Source organism: Juglans microcarpa x Juglans regia, chromosome 8D (genome assembly GCF_004785595.1).
Source record: "Juglans microcarpa x Juglans regia isolate MS1-56 chromosome 8D, Jm3101_v1.0, whole genome shotgun sequence".
Classification (NCBI taxonomy): Eukaryota; Viridiplantae; Streptophyta; class Magnoliopsida; order Fagales; family Juglandaceae; genus Juglans; species Juglans microcarpa x Juglans regia.
The window spans coordinates 21,302,012-21,326,064 of record NC_054608.1 but is presented as its reverse complement, the minus strand read 5'-3'; the positions used below and the strand labels follow the sequence as shown (position 1 = coordinate 21,326,064).

The window sequence follows — 24,053 nt, the reverse complement described above, 5'->3', positions numbered from 1 at the left end:
TCAGTTGGAGTAGGAGGTGTTGTTGGGCCAACCGCGATTGCGGTTGCGACTTTATGCTCCAAATATGACTCCGACTTTGCCCTTCGACTCCGATATTATACATATATTATAAAATATATATTTATCTATATATTTATCATTTATACTCGTATAGTTATATAGCTATATAACTAGAACTTATGTAGTTAAATTCAATAATATACTAATATAAGCTAATTATTATAAAATAATATACTTTTTGTTTTTTTTTAACGAGGCCAGCGCCTCCAAACTTTATTGATGAAAACCTCACTTTTGGCAGAGGATAATCTTGTTTACAAAATAGCGACCAAAAGGACATAAACTATAAACTAATTACATAAACGTGTAAAGTGTGTAAACTAAATCAAATCACCCTTATTAAAACTAATTTCCTTAACACCTTAGAGCCGGCAAACCCACCTTGTCTATTTTCAGAATTCCTCTAAGCCTGTGTGGTAACTCCATATACTGATGCCACTTTTTATTAATCCGTTCTGCACCAAGACGAGCTAAAAAATCTGCCGCCGCATTACATTCTCTGAACACATGCCGAATATTAATAACCATTCCTGCCAAATATCTACTCATTCGAAAAAGCAGATAAACACACGTGAAACTGGTCAAAATTATATTGATAATGCATTAACAAGATCTGATTAATAAACCCATCAACCTTTTCTATAATTCTGTCAGGACACAACTCGATCTTAATATTTATACAAAAGAAGTATTATAGTTAAAAAAAAAATTAATCTACTTCATATGAACGTTAAAATTAACTTTACAATTTATCATATCACACTAAATTGTGTCAGTTTATACGTTTATTTTTATAAAATTTATTTACAATTAAAACAATTCTCAGAAATACTAGACCGAATAGATGAGAAAAAATATATAAAAATGCTAACATAAAAATTGTTAATATGATCACAAGTTTCAGAGAACATTTAACATAAAAATGTTAGCAGATTATAAGTAAAGTACCATGCTACAGTCACCGCTCCAAATCATCATGGGAGCTACCGTTAGTTATAGGATTTTATTTTATTTTATTTTTCTTTTTCATACATGTATTTTTTAATACTTTTAGATATTCTAAAAAAATAAAAAAAATCATAATATTATTAAAAATTAATTTCTTAATCACTAAATAAAAAAAATTTAAAAAACTTAAAAAATCAAAAGGATAGAGTAGAGCGATAAAATTGAGTGAGAAAAATAGTATTATCCAAATAGTGGGATATGACCATTTAGCAAGTTTAAGATTTGCAGCTTCCAATGTTACTCTTGCCTGACAGAAGGGGCTAATAAAAGAACAATATAAAACTGACCTGCTCCCGATGGTAGGAAATGTCAGACCAGCTGATTGGAGGCATGGAATAAACCCTCCCAAGCTCCACTCGCCTCTTGAGCCTAGGAGGCAATTCTTTCAATATTCTGACCTCATCTCTCAAGGTAGTAATGAAATGATCAACATTGAATATGTCACGGAATTCACTGCAAGGATAATTTATAAATATTTATTTGACATGCAAGAAATATAATTCCGTTTCATAAATAATGGGAAAAAGTTTAAATATCCTTTTAGAAACTGTGGACATTCACATGCTTCAAATACATAAGGAAATAAAAGTTGAAACACCTGGGATCAGCCCAAAGGACGTTTTATCCAGCTCAGGCACTATAAGTGTGACATTTAAATATCCTGCAATAGCAACCATGTCAGATATCTGAAAACATGGAAATATAAGACTCATCACCCTTTGTACACAATTCCAAATTTACCAATATTAGGTGTTATACCACCAAAAAGAACTTGCTGTTTTATGAACAGTAATTATACCCTAATTAATCTTTAGATCGGATATTTTGGATTTAATTCAGCATTATGAGTTTTCTCGTATTACCCGATGCACGGTTTTGGGTGTATTGGAGGTTTTTTCTTTAGGGATGCGTTAGCTGGATGGATAAGGTTCAACATTATTAATCAATACGAGTAATATATTAGGTACAAGCTCCAAATAACCAAGTATCGTGCATACCCTTTGTAAAAAAGTGGGTTACGCTAAAATAAATATGTTTTTATTTTTATTTTTATACTTTTGAGGTGAAGTCTACTTTTTTAGGACTTGTATAAATAATTTCTTTAGACAACATAGTGTCAAAAAAAAAAAAAAAACACCATTAAAGAACACTTTAAATGAATTTTAATTTGACACTGTAAATTGCTTATTTTTCTTAAATAGATAGAAGTAATTAAAAAGCACATGTAAGGGAATCGATCCGAACAATCCATGCATAGGATATATAGAACACCCATAGTGGAAACACCATAGAACACCCTTCACCAAGTCCATCAATTGGATAAGGTTGACAAATTTATCAGATCCGAATATTCCATGCATAGTATATATTTTGTCCAATATGTATAACACCCATATATGTGAATTGTGAAATTGAACAAAAATACTAACTAACGTTAGAAATATAATTTATAATTTTGTCAGCCACTGAGAAACTCGCGTGTTTTACATCACGCAACATATACGGTTTTTTCTTAATGCATGAACAGGAGGATACCTCAAAACTCATGATTTCCTACAACCTCTAGGGCGGATAGGAAATAGCAGTGCAAAGCAGGAAGAAAATGGAATTGAGCTATCGATTATGGAAAAGTAGGCACCTTCTTCTTCCGTTGAGCACATTCTTCCTGGAGGGATTGGAACTTCTAGTGTTAACGTCGTGTTTCGCATATCTTTGGATCAAGTTCCAACAACTCAGGTCTTCAAAAGCGAGTCTGCAAAAGATAGAAAAGATTGCAAGTTGAGAGGGTAGCCTAAGGGCTGGGAAACCTTCGATGCCAGAGTTAATTAATATCTTTGGAAGTTTGCAAATGAATGAAGGAGTCTAGGAATCAAAGAGATATTCTCGTACCTAGGATCTACTATTTATACCATATTTCCAAGGAGTAGATCGTGCCTGCTCCCATGAAGTCCGTGCTCCCCGTACTATTCCTTGTATCATAATCTTTTAATGCGGCATGACTTATACGACGGTGTCATTAATGTGGTGTGACTTCTGCGATAGTGTCATTAATGTGGCGTGGCTTCTGCGATGGTGCCATTAATGTGACGTGTTGCCCTGGTGGTGGAGTCATTAATGCGGCGTGGTTCCCCGACCTCCTTCTTTCAATCTGTCTCCCTTCTGGTCCATTCATGTTTTCTCTGTCAATAGACCAACGGCTCCCCATATATCAAGCCTGTTGGCGGGTACTTAAGGACTGGGCACTACTCGATTCCCTTAAATTGAGGAGTCTCATCCCTTGTAGAGCCATTCCTTCTGTACGTTTTGTTTAGAGGAACTTCCTTGTGGGCTAGGCTAGGGACCATTTACCCTGGGTTCGGCTTTCGGCCTTGCTTCATTTCCATCCGCAAGCTACTTGTGCTTAATAGGGGAAGATTCCCTTACAGTTACTACACTAATTCTCACTGGACGTGTACGGTGGGAATTTTTTGATTATCAGAACTTGCCTTACTACTAAGGCTGGGATCCTTATTATGCTGCTTTGAAGCCATGGGAGACTCCCACTGATAGGCATCTTTAACAACATTCCTATCTTCCTTGATGGACTTACCTTTTCATAACTTCTTTTCAAGTTCATTAATGAGGGGGTATCAGATGGCTTTTTGTGTTTGAGTCACTTCGTAGCCTACATTCCCAGGATCTGAAACGGCGTGTACTCCTGTTGCCATATTGTGCGAGAGTCGAACTGTCACTTTCTCTTTATATAGCATGGGAGGGGGGCGTGGTTCCCACCTACTGCATTGTGATTATCCCGCTATTTTAGTTTGCTTGATTTTTCTCAACCCCGACCAATCTTCTTTGGTACTTTGTACGCTGCGACGATGGCCTCTGAAAAATCCGTTCAACCCAACGTTTTTGGTGGGGGCTCTGCGGACATAGGGTCATTATTTGGGTGCAGCGCATGGCGCTCAACGACCACCCAATCAACTCTAGCCTCCTTGGCTCTTACTTACCAAGTACTAGAGTCCACCTCCTTCGAAGTTCCTGGCCCTAATGAGGGTGCCGTTGATGCAAAAGGTCATTCCACCAGGGTGGCTCTATATCCGTCCATGTTTGCGTGCGGCCTAAGGTTGTCATTCCCTCGCCCCGTTCGTGACCTTCTAGACCACCTATGTCACATTCTCGTCCTGGGAAGGGAGGGATCCCGACGTACATGCCTGTCCTTTTCTTTTCTTTTTCTTTTTCTAATAACACGCGATCGGCATGGACATGACGCACGTGTACTATAAATTTCTAATTTAATAAAGGGAACACCTGATAGACATTCTATTCAAACATTTATCAAACAAAGACTCTCAGAGTCCATAACCCATCATCCATAAACATAATTGTTCTAGTTAGGGAAGATCCTAAACTTCTGCCTCTCCCTCTGCAGTAATGCCTTACTCCCCAGCCTTTTCATCATTACCTGGACATTTAAAATGTTTAAAAAAAAGTGAGTCTAATACTCAGTAAGCAGTACACCATGTAGTTAACTTATTAATCACATAATTTTTTCTTTTGAAAACATCCATACATAAACATTTCCTAATCGTGACAATGCTTTCATGCATAAACAATTTAAGGAATAAACCATACTTTCATACATAAACATTTTAAAAATAACAATGCTTTCATGTATAAACATTTTAAGAAATAACTATACTTTCATGTTTCACTTTCTTTGGCCGATACACACTATTACGCCCCGTGTGTTAGGATTAGCGGTCTTCCTTTGGACCTAGATTCCGCCCGTGGCCACAAGTTGGGAATCCCTTTCAGTTAGGGGGCATCACTGGGTGCACTACCAGTACTACTTACCCGGCATTACAATCTGCCCATTCCTTTGGTACCCTTTTCATTCACATGGTTGTTACGTATTTTCATACATTAAAGCATTCTTTTATTCAGTCCTTTCTTTCATTCATTCATTTCAGTCTTTTCAGCCTTTTTCATTTAACAGTTCATTCATGGAAGAACGTCATTTAAAAGCATGACCTTAAACATAATCTTTAGTTCATTCATGGAAGAAAATCATTTAAAAGCATGAGTTTAAACATCATCTTTCATGGCATCCATATAATATCAGTTCATAGAGACATTTTAACATCAGTTTATAGGGACATTTTAAAACACTTTCTTTGCGTCATTTAAAGCATGAGTTCATAGGGGCATTTTAAAACACTTTACTCGCGTCATTTAAAGCATGAGTTCATAAGAGCATTTTAAAACACTTTCTTCGTGTCATTTAAAGCATCAGTTCATAGGGACATTTTAAAACTCATTTAAAGCATCACTTGAAGCATAAGGCATGAGCCATTCATTTCCTTTCCTTTGCAATCAAAACATTTTCATCATCTTTCTTAATCCAATGCACATGAATTTTTATGAACAAAATACATTTTCATACTATACTACATATAGGATAACCAATAAGTTTATTGAGAGAGCATGTAAGGAAATCTCATGACTTAAAACTTATGTGCATGCATTACCTTATACTCATACACATAATTATAATCGATAGGGTGCTTAACAAGGGCTATCAAAAAAGGGTTTGTACATACTATATACATTTACTCTTTCTTTAGAAGAACATTTGAAAGGAGAGAGAGAGAGAGAGACATTCTTTCATAAAGAGAACTGGTGTAAGAAGCATGGTCATAGCTTCTTGCCTCTATGCTCCTCGATACTTCCAACAAGTCCTATTCCAATAAATAGCATAAGCGTGTTAATACTGATACAATATTCTTTAGCCCTCCCTTTAGAGGAGAAGGCCATGATATTATAATCTAACATCCCTTCTATGCTTAACATCAATCCAAATGACTACTCCTTACCTCGACTTACAAGAGAATTAACTTAAATATTTAGACATGTTAGTTGTCCATGGAAAAACTATTTTAAAAGCTTACATGAAAAGTAATTAAGAATTCATAGGCTTCAAGCAAGGTCTCTTTGGTTCAAGTTCACTTTGGGTTATGGACATTAGGAGATAAATTTGGAAATTCTCAACAATGGGCTTTAAAATAAATTTAGGCATCTCAAGTAGGCTAAATAGCTTAGAAAACTTGCCCTTTAAATCAACTTGTAGTCCCTCGTTAAAAAGGTTAGCTTATCAATATTTTGAACTCTTAGGTTAGGTAGAATTTACCCAAACTAGGGACAACATAAGTGGGTTATTTTTGCATCAAGACGTGGCATGACGTGGGTGTAGGGGTACTAGGACATATCATAATACATCATGCACAATTAATCTCTTGTACCTAAACCAACTATGCTATAATCTAATCACACCAGCAATATTTTAAAAAGTTTAGATAAAACCTCCCATTAAAATTAAAGTAGCATAAAGTATAGCAAAGTTATCCATTAAGCAACTTTAAAACCTTTAAACACTCAAGCTTATACTTTATCCACTTAATACCTCTAACCAAACCTCAATAAAAGGCACATGATACCAACATATAAAATTTAAAATCACTATAATCATCACTTATGATTAAACCAAGTTTAATAACATCATAGCATTTTTGAAATATAGGAAAATACATAGCAAAATAACTATAATACCATTCGGTTTGGGCCAAAAATAGGGCATACATATTTATTTTCGACATAGGAAATTAAACACATCAAAACACAAGCTAAAACAACTTATTTGGCTTCCAAAATCAAATTAAAAACAAATGAGTCAAATTAGGACTTATACCTTAAGCTCTTAGCTCCTTTCAAGAGGCAATATAGGGGACCAATTAGTGGTATAGCCATGTGGATGAAGAGCCAAATGATAGAATTGTTTTAACCCCAAAACGGGAACATTTTGGGTAAGAAATTGGTGAAACTCAAAACCCACATGTAAATTACACTAGGGAATAAACCAAAAGTCTATTACATTCAATATTTCACCATTTGAAAGATGAAATCAAGTTGGAGTTCCAAGCTTTGAGGCAAAAACCAAAAATGAATATTGAGGGAGTATACTCATATGGCTTGGAGAGGATGAGAGAAAATATTTTTTCTTCTTCCCTTGCTATGGAGTCAGAAGCTTGAAGATGATGAGAGGAGCTTGGTTTCTTGAAGAACAAAAGAGAGGAGAAGAAGAGATGATCGACTTTAGCTTGGAGGAGAAGATGAAACTTTTTCTTTCTTTTCCTAAGTGTAGCCGACGGGTTAAGGGGATTAAAGGGAATTAATTTTAACTTTTCCCCTTTTTGTGTTGCTTTGACCGACGGGTGCAAGGAGAAAGAGAATTCAATAGCTTCCTTAGGAAGCTTATGGGTCAAAGGAAAGAAAAAGGATTTTGTGTTTTATCTTGGAAGCCTACGGGTGAAAAGGATTTAGTTGCTTTGGTCAAAACTTATCACATAAGCTTGGGTGATGGATGGTGGAGATCTATCCACTTCAAGGATGCTTTTCACCTACCAATCTAATGGTAGAGAATAATTGGGTCATTTCCTAAATGAATAAAATTAAAGGGCTTAAGGGAAAATATTTCAAAATCTTAAAAATAATACTCTTGATTTATTTTAATAAATCACATTTTAAAAATAAAGCATACTCATCTAAAGTAATGAAAATCTTTATCCCAAAATATTTAACTTACAGAATTAATAAAATGACGTAAGGACCTACGTAATAGGACTTGGGTATTACAATCTAGGTTTGGTCCCTTCGCAACTGCACCCGAACTCTTGGAGGTTGTTGATGTGCTACAACATTATCTGGCGATGTGCTTTGCCAGAATCCTTCTAGATTATGCAGACCTTACCTGTCGCAAATTTCTTCTTACCCATAAAGTGCTATGGCAAAAGGGGAATGTATGTAGTTTTAGAGTGATACACGCTCTGGTTACCCTGGCTGCGGATGGGAGTTCCCAATACAGACGAACTGCGGAATAATCCTGGAAGATAAAGTTGTGCACCCGTCAGCCACCTCTTACGAGGAACGGCGTATTGTGATTGTTCGAGAATGGGTGCAAAACAATCCTCACAACTTTTTTGCTAAAGCCTTCCTTTCCCATGAGACTTAAAAAAACTCTCTACCACCTCTAGGACACCTTCCTTCCAATGATAGGCCAGTTGCCACCGGACCTCAAATAGTTATGGCTCAGAAGTATTCTTCGGATCTCCCTCCATCAGAAAAGGGGAAGAAAACCCTGCTGGATAGTCCTTGGATCGAGGATAGGCCTTCCTTATCGTAGGGATCGGCTATCCCAGTGGCTGGCCATCCCACTACTATGGCAGTTCCAATGCCGGTGCCTTAACCCGCAGTCGCTTTTGAGGATTCCAGGCGTGAGGTTGAAATGGACACACTCCTCTAGAGCATCTTTGCGACCACTATTTCTGATGAGGGACGAAATTCTTTTTCATAGATATTACCTCCTTCTTCATCTCGTTCGGTCGCCGGTAGTCATTATTTCTAAGCTGCTGATGAGGGGGAAGCGGTGGCTACCTCCAACAACTACATGGAGATAGAGGATCGTACAGGGCTTAGGTCCCCTCAGGATGTGGTAATCTACTGGGGCTTGAAAAGTCCGGTTGTGAACCTTTTCGTTCAAGCCAAGCACCTAGAGAGGAGGATTCCTTTCCGAATATCTTAGCTGACGGAGGGCCGAGGAGTCCCGTCATCGATCCACTTGTCCAGGTTGAGTTTCTCGAGGGGAATAGTTATGCGGATGTTATAGCCAGCGAGGTTCAGCATGATGAACCATCCACCCAGGTCGAGTCCCCAGGTAGGGTGATTCCTTTCTAGACGTTGCGATTGGCCCTAGTCCGAGGAGTTTTAGTGGAGACCAACCTGTTCCCCCTGAAGTTCTGCTGCGTTGTCTAACCTCGAAGGCCCTACGGACGTTCTCCCTTCTTTATCCCTGCTGGCCATGGAGGGGAGTTGAGAGGAAGCCATCAGTTGGGTCGTCAAATGCTTGTTTGGCTTTTTCCACGAGGTTCGATCATTCTTTTCCTGCCTACTTTTTTTTAAGCCTTTTTCTTTTTGTCGCTAGGGCACCTCTCAGCTCACAGGCTTCATCGTGGATGATCAGGAGGCAGTTGTGTAGGAGCACTTGGACCTTCATTCACCAGTTAAAATCTTCCTTAATTGTGCTAGTGACAAAAGGGAGGGGAGGTAGCTGTTGATGCGCGAGGAAATATAAGCGAAGGTCATTCCACCTTGCGGACAAGAGCAAAAGGGTGAAGAAACTGGACCATCACCGGAGGAAATATAAGCAAAGGTCACGGGAAGAGAAAGCACAATTGGAGTAGCTTAAACAAAGGAAAAGTTTTATTTTGAGCAGCTGAACCAAAGTCTTGAGGACGTCACCCTCTCCCTACAAAGGTAGCTGAAGTGGTTCCTGAGACTTCGTGATGAAGCGTGGGGGTGTGGGGTTGTCGAGGATAGTAGTTGACACGGGCATTTCTTTTGGGGAGTCCAAAGTTGTGTTCCAGATCTTTTACTAAGTACCTGTAGAGACTAGTGCTTGTTGATATTGCCACCAGCGAGGCGGCTTTCCAAACCAATCAGAACTTAGGCAGGAAAGAGATGCCCGATACTTTTCCTGGTCCAATCGTTCCCGTGCCACCCGTTGAGGAGTCAGACAGTCCTGCTCTTGCTACTACTGAGGTCGGTGTTCCCAGCACCGAGATTTAAAGGCTTCATTGTTTTGCTTTGCTCTCCTTTTTTTTCTGCTCACATGGACCTGCACTTTGTCACCCAACCGCTTGTATATATATATATATATATATATTGACTGTTATACATACCTTGTTCTTTATGTCTTCCTTTGTCTCTTCTCTCTACTTTGGTGGCCGATCTAGGGAGTTGTGGTGAAGACCCTTATAGGGCTCCTACTCGCCCCGCCGGTCGGCTGTGTTGTGCTTGGCTTTAACCGAGTTGTACTTTACTATTGTGAACTACCGTGCTCGGCTAGGCTTTCTTCATTATATTCTGTTATTATTGCTATTTAGGCAGTCGCGGCCCGTGGCTAGGTTTAAAGATGCTCGGCCCACCCTGTTCGCATCTGGTTCAGCCCTTCCGACCTTGCTAGTCGTTAGCCGTTTGTTCGTGTCCTTAACCCTTCACTTTTTTAGATCTCCCGGCCTTCTTTGCTATGTGCTAAGCAACTGTCCGTTTTACACCCACAAGGCAACGTGGCATTAATTACGTTTTTGCTGTGAATGGTGCCCCTTTGATTTTTGCATCATGGCTTCATGTGGTGTAGTCATTAATACCACACATCACATCATTAGATACACTCTGTAGCAGTTGCGATAATTAAGGGATTTTGGTTATCAGTAGATATACTTTGTAGAGGTTGCGATAATTGTAGGACTCTGGTACTTTGGGAGGACACGTGGTGATATGTGGAGTTATGGCACCTCGGGAGGTCAAACGTCAACCCCGCCTATATAGGGACCCTCCTTCACGTTGGGAAATCCAGTATACTCCCTTTGTCTTCTCTCCTTCATCTTGCGACTCTTGTTCTGCCGCTTGAGCTCTCAATTCCTTTGTCTTTCTTGTATCTTTCATGGTTCCAGAGAAACCTCCACACCCTAGTGGGCAAGTGGGACCTTCTAGCAGTGCTCAGGCTACTATTGGTCGTGGCAGTTCCACCCTGGATGATTTCGCAGGGTGGAACCCCCAATCCTCAGTCTTTGGGATTCTGAAACCCTTGTTCTCGTTCTTTCCCTTTTGTTTATCTTGCTTCACTCATTCTCACTCGTTCACTTATGGGGCTCGACTTCGAGGCCACCCTCCAACAGTTTTTTCTCCCTTTCCTTAGTTCGGTAAGTGGTTCTCAATGTAGAGATCATATCTGAGATGTTCTAATTCTTGGCGGTATCTTTGTCGTCGTCGAGAATTTTCAGCTTATACTGCTTGAGATGGGTCCATGAAAAGTGCGGTCTTCAGATCCCTTCAGATCGTCCCTGATCGTTTTATGGTCTAGGTCTATGGTTGGGCCATGGAACTTGCTTTTTGAAGAAATTAGGCCTCACGTTGTAACTTGTTCCTTGTAGCTATGCTGCTTTATGATGTAATTTATTCCTTGTAGCTCTGTGACTTTATGATGTAATTTGTTCGTTGTTGCTCTTCCTTGTAGCTCTGCGACATTATGATGTAATTTGTTCCTTGTAGCTCTCAATAATCAATAAAATTATTTTTCCTTGGTTGTACCTGGCTACATGGTTTCCGCATGCATTGATGGTGATTGCTCAGATTGTTTGGATCCGTTGTTGCCCTTCTTTGTTCGTATCTTTATGTTTCTTCTGGGTTCTTTTGCTCTCATTGTTTCATGCTTATAGCCTTCCCCGTGTGCCGTTGTTGCCCCTATCGCTAATGTTTACATCTTCGGCCTCGGTATTTGGGGAGTTTACAACATCGGCCCACTTCTTGCTTGTGCAGCTTTAGTCGCCCTTTCCTTCCATTTCCTATTTCCTTTAGTTGCCTTTTTATTCCGCTCCTCTTTCTTCTTGTTCTTCCTTTTTCTTTTTTTTTTTTTTGGAAATTCCTGTCGCTTTACCTTCCATTTCCTATTTCCTTTGGCACTTATGAGGAAGGTATAGTTTCTAACTTCGAGTAGTTGACGACTAACCCGCACTCCACCACAAGAGGGATATGGCAACCTTAGGGCCTACCTTTTCTTATGGTATCCCATGGGGAGGTAAATTCAGACAGCGATGTAGCTAGCTGCTCTTCACCGTGATTTGAGTTGGGGTAAGCTATTCGGGTCTCTATCGTGGGAGGGGTGGAAAAGCCTTCAGCCTAGTTCTCCCCCTTTATCCCACGAGAGGTATGTTGTTCAGGTAGTTTGAGACTAGACCCGCTCCCACTCGTTGATATCATAGAAAAGGTTAAGTGTTTGGGTCTGGCTGATGCTGATCCCGCTATTCTTGCAGCGGAGGTCAGGGTAATTTATTTGGGGAGCCGTGAGGCCGATTCCACTCTCCTCTGGGGGAGGGATAAGGCCACCCTTGGGCCGACTTTCCCTATAGTGTCCTGCAAGGAGGTACATTCTTTGGGCAGTTTGTGACTGGTCCTGCACCTGCCTATTGACGTCCACAAGGAAGGTAAACCTTTATTTTCGGGCCACCAACGGTTGACCCGCACTCTGCAACTAGAGGGATAAGGCAACCCTTAGGCTACCTTTCCCTATGGTGTCTCGCTGGGAGGTAATCCGTTGATGACCTTATTTCGGTAGTTGCGTACCTTTATTTTTTTGCTAGCACTTTACTGGTAATATAAAAGTGTGGAGTAGATGTTTTGCATTGTACTAAAGTCGCATTTTCATTAAATATAAAGAAAGTACATGCTGAACGAAGAGGTATTGCAAAATTAAGGAATCTCAGGCCGGGGAGGTTGTCGTCCCTTTTTCATCCTAAAGTCTTGCACCACCCTTTCCCTCCTTGAGGCCAGCATGGCGAGTCTTAGATGGAGGTCTGCCGTGACTCCTTTGGTGGTGCCCGACTTACTTTGTCTTGGTAATGTTGTCCGAGGCCGGCCTTCCTTCCTTTTGTTTTAGCTACTGGACGTAGCATTCTATTGCCAAGACCTGCTCTTCTCAAACTTCTCCCACTCCCTGGGGAGTTGGAAACTTCATCTTGAGGTGGTAGATCGATGTGATGGCCTTAAGCTGTTGAGGATGGGTTTCCCCATAATGGCTTTGTATGACGACAGAGTCTTTACTACCAGGAAGTCGACCATGATAAAGGTTGTGTAGGGGCTACTTCCCATGAGGATGGAAAGTGTGATAGTCCACACCGACTAGACAACTTTTCCGGAGAGGCCCTTTAAGGGCATAAGGGCGGGCTGCAATCGGGAGGCCTCTATGCTCATTTTGGCAAAGGCTCCCAGAATAGGATATCCTCGGAACTCCTGTTACCGATGAGGATTTTGTGGGTGGTGAAATTGGCGACAAGCATAGCAACTAACGCATCGTCATGGGGGTACAGGACCCCTTCTTCATCGGCTTTTGAGAATGAGATCGTTGGGTAGGGTCATCCCTCCTCTGTTTGGTGGGATGATACTCAGCTGAGTACACCTCACGGTACCAGGCACATCTGGTGTGTGCCTTCCTTCCTAGAGAAGTGGCTCCCCACCTGTGAATCCTCTAACTGGGGCAACCTGGTGGTGACCCTCTTATCGCCGGTCATCGTTGAGGGATGTCTGCTCGCCTGTGCCAGTCACCTCGGTCCTAACTCTTTTCCCTTGACATTCCCCTTCTTTCATGCTTCCTGTCTCTGGGCCGGGGAGTGGTGTCGCTTTTGTTGTTCGGCATATTCCCTCCTCCCTTGTGGGGAGAAGCAGTCTTCGGTATTGTGTGAGGTGGACGAATTGTATGTGCAGTAGTGGCGCGTTGTCTCCCGGCCATCCTCCAGCCACTTTTATTGGGAGCCCTTCTCCCCATTTTTGTGGGGCTTGGCCTTGGTTGGGGTCGTCACCCTCTTCTCTGCACGCTTCACTTCCTTTCTTCGTAGCTTCATTAATGCTCAGACATTGTCCTCCATGTTGATGAAGTTGTCGGCCTACTCCATGAACTCTCACAATATTGCGGGAGTTCTCCTGGCCAGCTCCACCATAAACAAGGATTGTGGCCAGACCCCTCCCAAGAGCACCGCCAATGTTATCTTCTTGTCTTGGTCGTCGCTAGTCATGCGCTCTTTGTTGACCCGAGATAGGTATGACTTTAGGCTTTCATCCTCCATTGGTTTGATGGTGAGGAGATACATGGCCGGACACTGCCTCCTTCGTCTGGACATAAACTAGGTTAGGAATAGTCTAACTAGTTCCCCAAAACTGTCCACCAATCCAAGTGCTAGTGACCTGAACCATGCACGTGTGGACCCCTTCAGGGTCAGTGGAAATGCTCTACAGGCTACCTCCCTAGGGAAGCCATGCAGTGTCATGTGAGCTCTAAAAGTTTCCACATGCTCAAGTGGGTCCCCTCCTCCATCATACATTTCCATAGTGGGGACTGGAAACTTTGGGGTAAAGTCCCCACCATCACTTCTTCAGTATAGGATAGACCCGTGTTTGTGAGCAACTGGTCTACCATCAATGACGTACCTACCTTCTTTGCTATCTTCTCGTAATTTCCTTTGAGGCTGTGGAGCTCGTCCTGCATATTCTTATGCTCCTCTTCCTTATTAAGGCCTCGTTTGCATTCAAAACCCACTTCAACTCATCTCAACTCATTTCATCTCATCATTACAACTTTCTTAAATTTCTACCAAAATATAATAAATAATTCAACTTTTATTCTACTATTCACAAACCATCTCAACCACCTCAACTCATCTCTGAATCCAAATGACTCCTAAGTCTCACTTGCATGTTTCGAGATCCCATGTGTTCAGTGTCACTTGATCTTGCCCCACCATCCTACTCCTGCTAGGGTTTTCTGAGCTCCTTGCGGAGTGTTTGTACTTTGCCAGTTAGCTTTTGTTACCCATTCCTCCACAGTCTTCAGCCTTACTTCCATAGCGTCTTCCATGTCTCTCCTGAGTTGTGCAGAACCGGTTGTCGCAAACATGAGAAGGACACACAAGATCTATTACGATCCTACAGACAGCGCCACTGTTAACATCTTGTTTTGCACACCTTTGGGCCAACCTCCGATAAAACTCATGCCTTCGAAAGCGAGCCTGCAAAAGAAATAAACGATTGCGGGTTGAGAGGGTGGCCTAGGGCCAGGTAGCATCTGATGCAAAAGTTAGCTAATATCTTTGGAAGTTTGCGAATCAATGGAGTCTAGGAATCAAGAGATATTCTCATACCTAGGATCTGCTATTTATACCATATGTCCAAGGAGCAGATCGTGCATGTTCTCATGAAGTATGTGCTCCCTGTACTGTTCCTTGTATCAGAATCTTTTAATTCGGCATGGCTTCTGCAACGACGTCATTAATGTGGTATGGCTTCTGCGACGGTGTCATTGATGTGGTGTGGCTTTTATGACTGTGTCATTAATGTGGCGTGTTGCCCGGGTGGTGGAGCCATTAATGCGGCACGGTTCCCCGACCTCCTTCTTTCAGTATGTTTCCCTTCTAGTCCGTTCATACTTTCTCTATCAGTAGATCAATGGCTCCCTGCATATCACGCTTGTTGTGCGTGCGGGTACTTGAGGACTGGGCACTACTCCAGGAGTCCTGAAATCGACAAGTCTTATCCCCTATAGCGTCATTCCTTGTGGATCGGGCTATGGACCATTTACCCTGGTCTGGGCTTTCGGCCTTACATACAGTATAAGCCACATTTCATATTTTAATCAAAAGGTTCCGAAGCCAGAGGGTTCAATGTTTACAATAGCACAAACAAGTACTACGGATATGAATGATGAGAATTCCAACTGCAGTTCTTATACAGGAGGTGGTTTCACCATGTGGGAAGAATCTGCTTTGAAAAAGGGAAAAACAGGGAAGGAGAATATGGGAGAAAACCCTGTTGTAAGTGGTAAAGTCGTGCTATATTTTTGTCTTTCCATTGTTTGGTTTCATATCCAACATATTCATGCATGCAATTTCAGACACATGTAGCTAATAATTATGTGCTAAATGTGCTTAAAAAATTGTCTAAACTTTTGTCACTAGTTCTAATTTTCTTTATTCTTTTTCAAATTGGGCTATTACTAAAAAGAGAGAAAAAAAAATGATCCAAAGATTTAGGCCTGGTTTGGATAACAAGATACTCTCATATTATCTCCATATCTAAATACTACAAATACAAATATTTTTCAATTTTAAATTTTCAATTTTTTCATATAATCATTATCTAATCATTACAAATTTTCCAAACTTCCAAACAAAACACAAAAAACAATTCAAAATTTTCAAATATCAAAACAAAAATTATATTCTAACATTACTTTAATTTTATAATATTTTTATTCAACTTATTCTCTCTCATTTTTAAAACTCCATAAAGATCTTAACTCAAATCACATTGCTATCATTCACAAATTATTTTACTACTATTCATAGATTAATATCTCATCTCATCCTATTATCCAAACTAGACTTAGTAAGCAGATAGTTCAAGAAAGAAAAAAATTGTTCATCATATTTTTAACCGTCATTGAAAAAATATTTTATCATTCCTTTGATTGACAAATGAGTAAAAATAGGATAGTAAAATAATAGCATTAAAAAATAAAATTATTCTTTTTGAAATAGCTCCATAGATTTAAATGAATACGTACTAATAGTCTGATTTATTACTATTCATCTTGTATTTGACATCTGCTATCATATAAACTAATATAATGCATTTGAAATTTTGAAGTGATTTTCAAATTAATTCAAACTTGAAAACGGATGATGTGACTCAATTGGAGCAATGCTCCTGCTTCAACAATTATATCTCATAGATTTCAACTCTAAAAGATTAATATCAAATTGTCACAATAATTAATACCTGTCACTTTAGTAAACCATGTAACATTTTTCCATTTTTCCATATTACTGAAGTGTGATATGTTATGTTGATGTCGTGTTTCACGGCATGGGCAATTCCACGCTGTTGGGTTTGATCTGGACTTGCAAAGATAAAGAATGGAGGAGCTCGGGGGCCGTGATACCTCTGACGCTCAAGTCAACTCAAGGTTAATGATGTTGAGAAAATAGAATGCTCTAGGAGAGTGAAGGTAGAAGTATTATGGAGATTGTGTAATCTCCCTTCTCGACTGATGGGACTTTCGCTTCTTCATGGTTGTGCGCAGTCGTGGTGTCGTTAACTGCGCCTCTCGTCACCCCGCTAGTCTATCAAGGCTTCCATTTCCTGATGAAGCAATCTTTTGTCCGATGGTTGTTACTTTTGTCATAGGTGCAGTACTTGGGGTGAACCAAGTTTCGCCGCCACTCTTCTTGCTGGCTCAGATCTCTTTCGCCTCCTCCTCTAGCTCGCCATGAACTGCTTCAAGAAGTGCTGAGCCAGCTCGGCGAAGCTAGTGATGGTCCCAGGCAACAAGGACCCGAACCAGGTTCTCTTCGGCCTTTTCAATATGAGAGGGAACACCCTGCATGCTACCTCACTCGGGAATCCATGCAGGGTCATATGGGCCTTGAAGGTCTCCAGATGCTCCAAGGGGTCCTTCGACCTGTCGTACGTGTCTATCTATAGAACTTTGATCTCAGGGGGAGGGGGACGACCATAACTTCGACGTTGTATGGTAGTTCTATGCTAGTGAGCAGCTAATCCAGCTTGGACAACGAGCCCACCCGTTTGACCATCTCTTCATACTTGTCCTCGAGTTTTCGGAACTCCAGGTTCACCCTCCGTCATTCTTCTTCTACCGCTGCTACCTCATGGTGGCAGCCGGACTACGAGTTGTGGCTCTATTGATCTCCTTCCAGTTCTTCATTGGCTTTTCGCAAGGAGATATTTTCTTGACGAAGGCTCGCTACTTCCTCCATGAGTTTCTATATCACCTCGGTTTGGTCATTAGCTCTTCCTTCCATTACTTTTAGTAGTTCTTTTTCACATCATGAAGCTTGAGAGCACGTTGTTGCCAGCATACGAAGGACATGCTACCACAGGAAAAGAGATCCCACAGACGGGGCTAATGTTGATGTCATATTTCATGGCCTAGGCAACTCCATGCTGTTGGGCTTGACCTAGATCCTGCGAAGATGAAGAATGAGGGAGCTCGGGGGCCGTGATACCTCTAACGCTCATGTTAGCTCGAGGTTAAGGATGGTGAGGAAATAAAATGCTCTAGGAGAGTGAAGGTAGAAGTATTCCAGAGAGAGTGTGTAACCCCACTTCTTGACTGAGAGAGGGGTATTTATACCTGGTCAAGTTGGGCCCCGAGGTGATGGTGACCGGAATGCAGCTCTGTATTGGGGTTGGTGTTCCTAATAGCCTTCTGCCTCCTTGCAGACCTACTAGACCTGACCATGATAGTGTTGACACTTGGGGTTGTGCCGTAGCGTGCCAACTCTTGGGGCGCATTGAATTTGGCGTGGCCACTACCATGGCATGCTCCCTCCATTCCATTAAATGCAATGTGGCCCTAGCCAGGCTCATTCGTCCTCCTACGCCTTCCAAACAACAGCGTTAGGGACAGGGGATGTCCCTGGTGACCGGTTAGTCATGTGTCAGACTGTCACACCCTCTCCTTGCCTTTTGTTACCCTACCTTGCCCAATTCCCTTATTGGGCCACCTGGGCAGACCCGGTCCTGACCAGGCCTTATCCTTATCCAGGCAGATCCCAGGTACAAGAATATCTCTCTGATTCTTAGACTTTCTTACTTATTTACTATCCTCTAAAAATATTACTGACTTAAGCATCGGAAGTTACCCAACCCCAAGGCCACCACCTCAATGCTGTAGTATTTTCTACCTCATGCAGGGCCCATCTTTGAAGGCCTGAGTTGTCAGGTTTGGTCCAAATGTGTACGAAACATGACTCTTAAAGGGTAACAGGATTTTGGCGGGGATGTAAACAGGACAACTTGGCAGAGGAACAAGAGCTTCATAGAAATGGTAAAATCCACCAAGGTTGGTATTACCCAAGAAGACGATATAGATGACGAGGAAGATTTTGTCCTTAAGAAGGAACCTCCACTACTATCACCACTACCCAAAAAGGTATTGTGAAATACGCCTGCCTGGTATTGTTGCTCTATTTGTTTATAAAGAACGTGCACTGTGGCTAATTTCTTATGTTAAATGCAATAAAAAATTACTTTCTCATCCTTTTCATTTGATTTATAAAAGTGCGAGGTTATATAGGGGAATTGACGGTAAAAGTGGACACGAAGACCTCTGATCAGAAGGCTAACACACCACGTTCAAAGCATTCTGCCTCAGAGCAGCGTAAAAGGAGCAAAATCAAAGACAGGCATGTCTTCTTAGATTGTAGGCCTGTTTCTCGTTTCTCGCTTTATATCTGTATTTAATGTGTATAGACTATAGTGATTATGACCTTCCTGAAACAGATGGAGATGATGAACAAATGGCAAGAGCGGAATGCAAAAATGATGGAGGAAGCCAATTCCTCGTGGTACAAGGACAATTCGAAGCAGAGGCCAAGTGAGGAGGATGACGAAGATGATGATGCTGCCCAAGATAAGGCAAGAGCTTGGGATGACTGGAAAGACGATAATCCTCGTGGTGCTGGCAATAAGAAGCTAACCCCTTGTGGGTAAATGTAGCCGGTTGTCACTTGTAATGTAATTTTGGTCTTCTTAATAATCCTTCCCTTTTTTCCATCACTTATTAGCCACTTGAGTGTGACTGCAAAAGTGAATGATAGAACTTCAAAGGTCTCAGGAGCATGAAGAAAATCCCTATGCCCCTTTATAGTTTCCGGCATTCTGTTCATTGTTAAACGCATCATGTGTTTCTTTCCCTAATATTGATTCCCCTTTCTTTGTTGAAACGGTCGAATTGCTTGAGCTGTCTGCTTTATTAGCTATATTTTGTTTCGTTGTAGTTTCATACTATGTGTGCTTGGGGAATTGATGGTGGAATTTACACCAAGTCATAAATTCATGTACTGCTGTAACGTAATAATTGACATTATCTCCCTTATTTGTAACAGAGGTACAATCACAGACCTGTGGACTCTTATGCTAATCAATCTCAAGGCATAAATAGTGGGTCTGCTTCTGCATTAGTGTTTGCTGGGAAGTGTGATGAGAAAACTATATGCATCTCTCCAACCGTTGCTGGGAGTGTACAGAACCCTTTGGAATCTAACACTAGTATTTCCACTACCTCTAAATAGAAAGATCATCATCCTGGAATCACCAATACAACAATGCCCTTTCCTATGTCACTACAGCCAAACTTCTTCACACCTATTAGGACTAGTGGTTCAGTACCTGAAACTCCTCCTAAATTGGCTTCTGTTGTTGAAAACATTCCCTCTCAGCCTCAACCATAGTTATGTCAGATGAGATCATGCCCTACTGATGGCATTGCTGAAAGTGACAAGCTGAAAGAACGGGAGTTGACTATTGAAGGTGGTACCATTAGCATCTCAAGTGTGTACTCTCAAGGGTTAGTATAGTTGTAATTTACATAATCATTAGGTTGTGCAGTTTTTGAAATGTAAGTTTCTACCCAACTTGAGGTCACAGAGTGAGAGAGAGATAGATACACAAGTAGGTCCCACAACATTTATTGAGCATTTAATACTGCCCAAAAATTCACTCGAGCAGTCATAAATGCTGTGAGATCTACTTTGTGTGACTATCTCTCTCCCACTCTAGGTCCTAGAGTTCGATGAACTCTAGGGGATTCCAATCCCTGTGTGTGCAATGTATTACCACTAAACAAAAGTTGACCAAAAAACCCACTCTTTCAGCTTGTGGACTATTACCATCTGGCCAATTTCTGTGATCTAAGTTGTCTATACATTCTCCATTAGTCGGTGAAAGGAGATTGTCAAGTAGTCATTTAATAGTGCTAAAAACTGTTATATTTTAACATCATTTTGAGAGCCCTATTTTGTAACAACGTGTTGATTACGAGTCGAGAACATAAAGAGATATTTGGTATTGAACAGGTTGTTGAGTGCTCTGACACAAGCATTGTAGAGTTCTGGTGTGGATCTATCACAGGCCAGCATCTTAGTGAAAATTGAGCTTGGGAAGCAATCTAGCAGAAGAGCGACTAGACCTCCATCTGCTGTTAAGGTATATTGGATCTGTAGTTTCAGAACTCCAAGTCTCTTATCAATTAAAATCTTATACTGATTTTATTACACATTCAACTTCCATCTTTGTGAAACTGCGTCAATATGCCTAAATTTTGTCAACCATTTCCTCCCCAAGATATTGGTGTTCCCTCTAGCAATCAAGGAACCACACGCTCTAGAGTTGCAAGCACCGAAGAATCCGATCAAGTTCTAAAAAAGCTCAAGATAGGCAAAGCCTAATTTGACAATTTCATTCTTTTCCTTTTTATTATTTATATAAAATGATTTTTTGGGGGTAGCCTATATTATCTTAGAGGGGTTTATTCATATCTTCTGCGGGTTTATAAACTATTTAATTGAGACCAATGTTGATTGTACATGTAGCGTATATGAGTTAGATTGCTGGGATCTATAGATTTCCCGCAAAATAATATGTATTATTTTGTCATCTATTTGTTGTTATCACAGAGGCATCCATATTAACATTGAGAAGCTGATTTCTAGATGAAGGCTTCCATTAATGTAAAGTTTCTTTGAATATTACTTTTCTTGACTTGTGAAATTTAAGAGAATTTTTTTTTTCCATTTCGATAAAGGTGTTCGCGCTCTCTCACGAGGGATGGCCTTAATGTAAAAGAAATTATTTGTTATAGACGGCAAAGTTTTTATTTTTATTTTTATTTTTTTAAGTTTCTCTAAATTTGTTAAAGAGAACTTACATTCATTGTGGCTGCTTGGGAAAAAAACGTCCTTTAAAGAATTACTGATATTACTAGGCCTATTTTACCCATTCTGAAGAAGCTAGTTGCGGCCGCCGGCCTTTGCCTCCCACATCACACCTTTAGGTAAACAACCGTCCATCTCCGTTCCTCCCTCTCTCTAATTGACCATAAATATGCCCAAACCAATCTGTACCTAATAATTAGAGGTCGTCGTCAAATCTACCCACATAGTCGACATTTTCCACCGCAACTCAACCTACTATGCTGCTAGTAATCCCCTGTTAAAGGCCCAACAAATGATCCAAAAACTCTAGAATTGTTAGATTTTATTTTTGTTAAACCTTTAATCCTCATAATCATAACATTCCACCACACTTCCGAATCTGTTGTCTACGGTGGCCCATTATATCGACATTGGCCCGGTAGTAGCTCTTTCCCTTTTAGTGGCTTTATTCATCTATCAATATTTAATAACTTAACACTATGCCAATACATACTATCAAGGCATTTGAATGCAACCTATACGTTGCGCCCTTCGTGGTTGATACTCTTGACATGGTTCTTTATCTGATATCAATTGTTAAAGACCTAATAATTGATCCAAAAGCCCTAGGACCGTCAAATACTAATTTGGTTAAACTTATAACCCTCAGGATGATAACACCCTCCCTACTCAAAATGCTTAGTTATCTAAACATGGAAGTTTGAAGATGACTCTCCATGAGAGCTGTTGTTGTTGCGCTTCTATAATTCCATGGTTAGAGATGCTAGTTGCTGTATAACTGAGTCAAACTGCCTTTCGAGTGCTAACATTTCTGTTTTCAGGTTTTTGAGCTGAGAATCAGTAGATTTCTTGAGGGAGGTGAGGCCATCGTTTAGCTGGTTGAGTTCCATTTTCCATCGCTGCTAGGGCCGAGCAAAAATCTGAAAATCCAACTCTGAATCTGACTTCGCTCCTGCTTCTAAAAAAATGAAGTCGGATTTTTTTTTAATTCTCTCAATCGGAGGAGGAGGTGTTGTCGAGTCGACTGCGACTGCGACTGTGACTTTATGCTCCAAATTTGAATCTGACTTTGCCATTTGACTCCGACATTGTACATATGTTATAAAATATATATTTATCTATATATTTATCACATATACTCGTATAGTTATATAGCTATATAACGAGAACTTATGTAGTTAAATTCAATAATATACTAATATAAGTTAATTATTATAAAATAATATACTTATACTATAAGATAAATAGAATAATAATAGTTTAGTATATATAAATATCATAGTATTACTTCTATTCATAATCAAGTATAGAAATAGGTAGGCACTAGTATTGAAATAAGTCTAATATAATAAGTTAGTAACACAATACTAATTTACTAGAGTATAATAACATGTAATTAGACACTAGAAAATCTAGTATATAATTAAGTTAGAAATCAGTTTTTTATTTTTTTATAAAAGACTGAACTCATTACTGTCAAAGTAACAAAGAGAGAATACATGGAGGAACAACCTCCAATTGAATGATCTCCTCAGTGAGGAGTATGGGTGGGTTCGGTCCGGTTTGTAACCGGTCCAGTGTAGTACCAGTTCTTAAAAGCGAAAACCGATGCGATACCAGACCAATATATATTTTTAGTTTTAATATTATATATAATTTTATATTATTATATATATTATAAACTACATTTATAATTAATATAACATGAAATTCTAATATTATTATTCAATTCTATTAATCTTATAACATAAAATTAATATACTAGTATATTTAGACACTAATTATACTATTTTAATCTTATTAGTCAAGTTTATTAATCTCATTAATAAGTTAGACACTATTTATATTATACTACTATAATTGAACATTAAAGACTTACTAATTGTTAATAATAAATACTAAATTCTCACAATTAAGTTAAGTAATATTAAACATATATAGTGTCATATGTGTAAATGGTAAACCAAAAAACCAAATTGGACCAGACCAAAACTAAAAAAACTAAAAGTTCTAGTTTTTGTGATAAATCGGCCTGTATTGATTCTTAAATCTCCAAAACCAATATATACCGGTTCGGTTCTAAAATTTCTCCAAAACTGGACCAAATCGGATTAGTTACACCCCTAGTGAGGAGTAGGGCATTTTTAGCAAATGCATGAGCTACATTGTTTGAACTCCTAGGAACATGTATAATTGACGAGTGAGGCACCTTTCCTAGTAGTTGTTTTACATCTCTAATCAGCAACCCAGCTGAAGTCCACTTCTCTTGATTGCTTTTAACTGCATTGACCACTGATAAAGCATCCCTTCAATTTGCACTTTTTCCAGCCCCAGTTTGATACACAACATTGTGGCTTTAAGGATAGCGAGTGTTTCACCCAACTGAGGATCTGGAAGAAACTCATGAGCTGATCTTAGTGTAGCAATTACCGTGCCTTTCCAGTTTCTGACTATAACTCCTATTCCAACCTTGCAATGGATTTTATCGATGGCAGCATCCCAATTAATCTTGTATGTATCTTGTGGAGGGGTTGTCCACTGGTGAGCAATGCTAAGATCATTCCTTGGCAAACCTTTGACCAGTTGATGAGAGGATTTGAATTA

General features: G+C 40.0%; 1 pseudogene; it reads left to right on the top strand.

Annotated features, from left to right (window-relative positions):
* Nucleotides 1-15,407: 15,407 nt before the first annotated feature.
* LOC121242273 lies at nt 15,408-21,049 on the top strand (annotated as a pseudogene).
* The last annotated feature ends 3,004 nt before the right edge of the window (nt 21,050-24,053 follow it).